Genomic DNA, 6,439 nt, shown 5'->3' on the forward strand with positions numbered 1-6,439 from the left:
AACTAATTGTTATATACTTGCACTAGAATGTTGTATATGACAATTTAGTTCAAACTTTGACCTTCTAATTGAGAAGAAGAAGGTCTAGAGCTAGTTCAAGATGAGCATTTATGGTTAAAATGTATAAAATTTTCAATTTTTTTTTTTTTTAGAAAATGAGCGATGGTTTCTCTAGATAAGACCCTTATTCCTCGTCTGGGATTGCTGTAAACTGTAATTTTGACCTTCAACCATTTGGAGGCCACTGAAGTCCACTATAAGGAGAAAAATCCTGGAATGTTTTCATCAAAACCCTTAATTTCTTTTCTACTAAAGAGAGAAAGACATGGACATCTTGGATGACATGGGGGTGAATAAATTATCAGGAAATTTTAATTTGAAAGTGAACTAATCCTTTAACAAATAATTAATTAGAAACACACAAAAACCTGTTTACTGTTGGAATTCAGTCAACATTACTGCTTTTACTTTAACAGTAGCCTAAATTAGTGATTACTGTAGATACCCACTTTAACCCTCTACTGCATAGTGTTGCCATATGGCAACATACTCTGTGTTCATTTCCTTGCCACTGTCTCTTTAAGAGAACATTCTAGTTTTTTTGTTGTTGTTGTTGTTGGTAAGAGAAGACCTTAGTTTAGCAAATGATGTGCTTTGGTTAAGTCACATGACATGCATTTTTTTCTGTGGCGCGATTTTCTGACAGACTGCCATCTCTTGTATGTAGTTGCTGAGAGCAAATTAAAACGTCAGTAACAAACAAGGACCCGCCCATGTCACATTCGCAAAAAATTGTTAACATCATCTCAGGTAAGGTATGATGACATATTCACCACTCAAAAAAGTTTTTATGAAATTAGTTTTTGGTAAATCGAGAAAATGTCTGTGTTGCCATATGGCAACACTGCGCAATAATGGAATGACTTTATTATAATAGGTTAGATAGCTAGCAAAGATCAGCTGCAGTCTGTTAAGCTATAACAATAAAAACATTAATGCTAGTGATATAATGTTGATTAGTCATATGTTAAGGACTGCCATGGCATTTGTATTATGGATTAAATCAACATCAGAGATCTGCCATCACAGCCATGTAAACTGGCCCAGACCTACCACTGTCCTACAATGGTGTCTCAAAAAGGCAGGTGTAAGTGGATGTAAGTGTACTGTAAGTGTGAAGAGCACCAAATGTGATGACTACATGTGTCTCACCTCTAAAAAAAATGCTTTTTTAAGTTTCGTACAGAAAAAAGGTGAAGTTTCAAGGATTATGGGGGTTCATGTTCATAACCTTCCTCTCATAAGATTGCGTAATGTTGAATTTTCATGAACTGCAATGTTTTTGGTTTTATGTCAATGTTTTATGATACATGATGAACAGTATTAGATTTGTTTTGAACTGTCTACATTTGCAGTTTAAATAATATTCATGAAAAATGTAATGAAACTTAAAGAATATAAAGCATTATTCAGCAAAAGAAAATGGAAAAGCACAAGATGTTGGAAAATAAGAAGGTATTGAATTATAATTACTGCTAAAGCTTATAATAGCACCAATTGATTCAATACAAACAACATTTCTGAGGAAAAATATTAACTATATACACTTACACTTATTCCAAGTTATTTCCACTATTGTACGTTGTTGCCATATGGCAACATATCATAAAGTACCTTAAAATAATATTTTTTTCCAAAATTCTTTTTACAGCACTTTAACTTAAGCCATTCTAAGAAAAGAAAAAGAGTCTTTTTTTTTTTTAATAGATTTATCATAATGCGTGCGGTAGAGGGTTAAATAACAACTCAAACTTACATATTGTAGAGTTCTTCCAGTATTAGACAGCTGAAATAGCAAAAAGTACTGTGATAATGCAAATATCATTTACAAGATAAGATATAAACAAAACAAGTGAATAGCAGTTCACTTTGTGGCTGTAAAATGTTTGTATTTGTTTATACTTCATTTATACATCGAAACTTTACAAAAAAATAGTAGGCTTTCTAGACCACAAACTTTTAAGACAGCTCATATATGCATAAGAGGTCTGCTTTGATCTTCACAGCGGGAGGGCAGTGTTTCTATGTGAATATGAAACTGTCTGGGTATTTCAGAGAGCCTGTTTATTTATTTTTTATTTTTTAATTTCAGAAAGAAACAGAAACAGTTGAAAGAAATGACCTTTTTACCATCATTTGGCTGCAGAGTATGAGAGCTGTGAGTTCACTGCAAATATAACACAGAGAAGAGAACTGAACACATAAGTCAAGGATACGTTTTTGTTTCATCAAAACTTAAACTTCTCATTTCAGCATGGTACTACTTTGGTATTTTTTGAAGCACCCTGGAGGGTAAAAAAAGGTAATTAATACTTTTATTCAGCAAGAACACATTAAATTGGTCAAAAGTGTCAGCAAAGACTTCTGCATTGTTACAAAAATGTCAATTTTCTTTTGAATTTTCTATTCATCAAAAATAATTTGTTTTAGTTTCCACAAAAAAAAAAAAAAAAAAACTCAGTACAAGTGTTTTCAACATTGATGATAATAATAATAATAACAAAAAGAAATTTCTTGAGCAGCAGATGAAGACTGGAGTAATGCTGCTGGAAATTCAGCTTTGCCATCACAGGAATAAATTACATTTTAAAATATATTCAAATAGAAAATATTGACTTTAAATTGTAAAAATAATTCATAATTTTACTTTGCTTTAATTGTATTTTTGATCCAATAAATGCAGCCTTGGTGAGTCTTCAAAAACATTAAAAAATCTTAGCGACCCCAAATATTTCCATGAAATATTTTCCCTAATCTTATGAGAACTGAAAATAAACTTAATAATCGTCCTCCACGAAAAATGTCACATACGTTTGGGTTCTCAGAGACCCCAGAATAAAATATGAATAAATTCAATGAATTTTCACATGCTAACAATTTGGGTCACCCTAAACAGAAACAACATTAAAGGAGGAAACCATGTCTACTTTGTGATAAAAGCTTATAATAGCGGAATTGGAACTATTAGACAATGAAAATTATTTATATTACTCCATTATCTCAGTGGGACCCCATTCATAACATTATCAGAACTTGTGGGTTAAAATGTTACAAATGCTACCACAAGATGGCGCTGCAGGCTTTCGAAAGAGTCTGAGCTTTGGGGACAACAGAATCTTCGATGCACGAGCGTAATTTGGCAGCTGGAATCGGTCTGGGGACGAGTCATTTGTAAGATCCAGCTGAGAGCACTTAGCGTCCAGCATTGTGACCCATTTTAACAAGGTTTCTTCAGATTCTTTCATGTGTTGCATCTGATATGTTTGGCTCTTGCCCTGAATGGTGAGGCAGTAGCAAAACATGATGGTAAATGCCTTCAAATGGCTCTTTTATGCTGGTTCTTTTCACTCTTGTTGCTTCTGATCTCAAAAACATCCCCGTTTGTCCACGTTTATGGATACAGTCCAGGCAAATTTGATTCTAGTCAAAGGTCTTTTATGACTTTAGAGAAAAATGCTTCAATTGAACATGGTGAGCCTTGTGGAAATTAAGGTTGGAGAGAAATTATGATGTCACAGATGTCAGACCTCTCCACTGTCATTTCTCCTGTAGGAAAGTAATGTCGCAGATATATGTTGGAGATCAAAGTGCTGCCGCTCCAACTTAAAAGAGCTCTGAGCAGCAAATCCATAGTGTTCATGAGACACCTGTCAAGCTTATCAAATGTAACAGCAGAGGAGCTTAGCTCATGACAGACAAACCGTCACTCACACAGCCACTGAGCTGAACTGCTCCTCATATATGTTAGAGCCAAAAGGTTATCAGAAACTGTCAGAGTTGGGTACGGAGACATTCAGGTGGGTGACTGTTCATTTCGGAAACTGTCTATCATCACTACTATCAATACCAGCACAGGACCCGGGGCTCTGTGCGCACTTGGCTTGGCATACGGCGGCTTTGTGAATTGCAGTAGCCCAAGGGAGAATGGATTGGTTCTGCCTGAACCATATGGTGGATTCCCCTGCTGTGGCTCAGTCCAAAGCCCTACAGCACCAGTGGATGAAGAGTGACACTCTTGCTGCTCATATTGACATACAATGTGTTCAAAACACATGGAGCTACAACGACTAGAGGAATGGGTAAGAGGGGGCCGGTGCTGCTTTGGAAGATAGATTTATATTTTAGTGTGTAAAAAGATGATGAAGTAAAACAAAAGAAGAACTGAAGTTGAAATTCAAAAAAACAGAAGATCAAAAAGCATTTTTAGATACCCTTTCTGAAAGTGAAAGACAGACAGATAGATATAGACAGATAGATAGATACCCTATCTGAAAGTGACAGACAGACAGATAGATATAGATAGATAAATACCGATCCGAAAGTGACAGACAGACAGATATAGATAGATAAATACCCGATCCGAAAGTGACAGACAGACAGATAGATATAGATAGATAAATACCCGATCCGAAAGTGACAGACAGACAGATAGATATAGATAGATAAATACCCGATCCGAAAGTGACAGACAGATAGATACCCTTTCTGAAAGTGAAAGATAGACAGATCTGAAGTGACCGATAGATAGACAGATAGATAGATACCCTATCTCAGTGGTTCTCAAACTTTTTCCCCAGTGGGCCGCACAATGATCCAAGTGCAAGTCTCACGGTCCGCATATAATTTACATATGACGTCACCAATGCAAACCAATCAGATTTAATGTTATGGTATTAGCAGATAATACTATTATTATACCAAGATATTGCACACAATAAATAACAAATAAAAACTAACTTACTGACATTAGCTTTACAATAATTATCAGTAATGCTCAATGAACACACAAACTGTATATACATCACTTTAAGTTGCTATTTAATTCTGTATGACTGTATGACTCTCTTCAACAGCATCGCAATAGCCACCAAACAATCACATAAACGCCTTAATAGGCAAATGTTACTCAGCTCTTTTTACAAACAACACTGAGCGCACTGTAGGCTAATTACAATCTGACGATATCAAGCTTTCTGTCATGTCGCAATCCCTCGCGCAGCATCGGATCCGCGAGCGCGCGCAGAGTTGGGCTCATTCCAGCCGCGGGTGCGCTGATGCGGTTATTTTTACTGATTTAAAATACACCAAACAAACACATTGAATTCACAGTTCAGTCTTTTGAAATTGTAGGTTTTGCTTGTCAAGTACTTTACTACAGAGCAAACAGGAAGGCTGCCCATCTCGCTCATTAGGGTGACCAGACGTCCCGTTTTTCCCGGGACAGTCCCGTATTTCAGCTCTATTTTTAGTGTCCCGACTTATTAAGAAAAAAATAATGTTTTGTCCCGTATTTCATCTTTCAACTGGGTGATGGAGTTCTGTCACACAAGAACAGCCTAATCAATTCGTCATAGAACAAAGTTACCATTCAATCACAATTCGTTATCGATTAGTGAAGGCGGGATAGGCGGAATCACGCTGAATAACACAGACCAGAAGCCTCTCTCTCACGCACTCTCTCTCTCTCTTTCGCGCGATCAGTTCTCCTCGCGCCTGAATGGTCAAATGCACACATAGTTTTTCAAAATGTCCATCGTGATATTGGCATGAATCCTTTTTAATTTGTGATAATTTTGCACAGGTTAGGGACAACACAAATTATAAAAACACATTTTATTACATAAACAGTTTATACATAGAAAAAAACTTACATTTTTGATTCATCAAAATATCCAGCATTAGCAGCTATCTGACCTAAACTGGGTTCTAATTATTTCATTGTATTCTAAACTTAATTGGCAATCAATTGTTGAAGCTATTAAGGTGTGCTGACCCAAAAAACTTTTACAAACCTGGGCCAAGTTTAAACCAGTAACCAGGCATCACAGCTGGCAAAGGGGCATGTCTGACTTTGACATGTATATACTGCCATTATTATGTAATGAAATGAAATGAACACTGAATAATGAAATTATTATTGCTGGATAATGTCAAGTTACTGTAATGTATTTGCACCAAAAAATTATAAGGATTTATGCTGATATCATAAATATATATATATATATATATATATATATATATATATATATATATATATATATATATATATATATATATATATCATATATATATATATATATGTATATATATGTATATATATAATATAGTGAAATAAAATTTCTTATATCATGGTCATATTGCGCACTCGTCCCGTATTCCACCATGAGAAATCTGGTCACCCTATCATTAGGCCTAACAGCAAACTGATTCTTCCATTCTTCTTACCTTTGCTGCTGATGCTGCGACTCTTCTTGTTTGCATGTGTTCCTTCATTTTATCTTCTACATTTAGTTTTCTCCTTTAATAACAAATTCGACCATTTTGAGGCTTAAATTTACAAAATTAATGGCTACTGTTTGAATTCTTCCTAAGCGCGCAC

Source organism: Chanodichthys erythropterus, chromosome 22, assembly GCF_024489055.1.
Source record: "Chanodichthys erythropterus isolate Z2021 chromosome 22, ASM2448905v1, whole genome shotgun sequence".
Lineage (NCBI taxonomy): Eukaryota > Metazoa > Chordata > Actinopteri > Cypriniformes > Xenocyprididae > Chanodichthys > Chanodichthys erythropterus.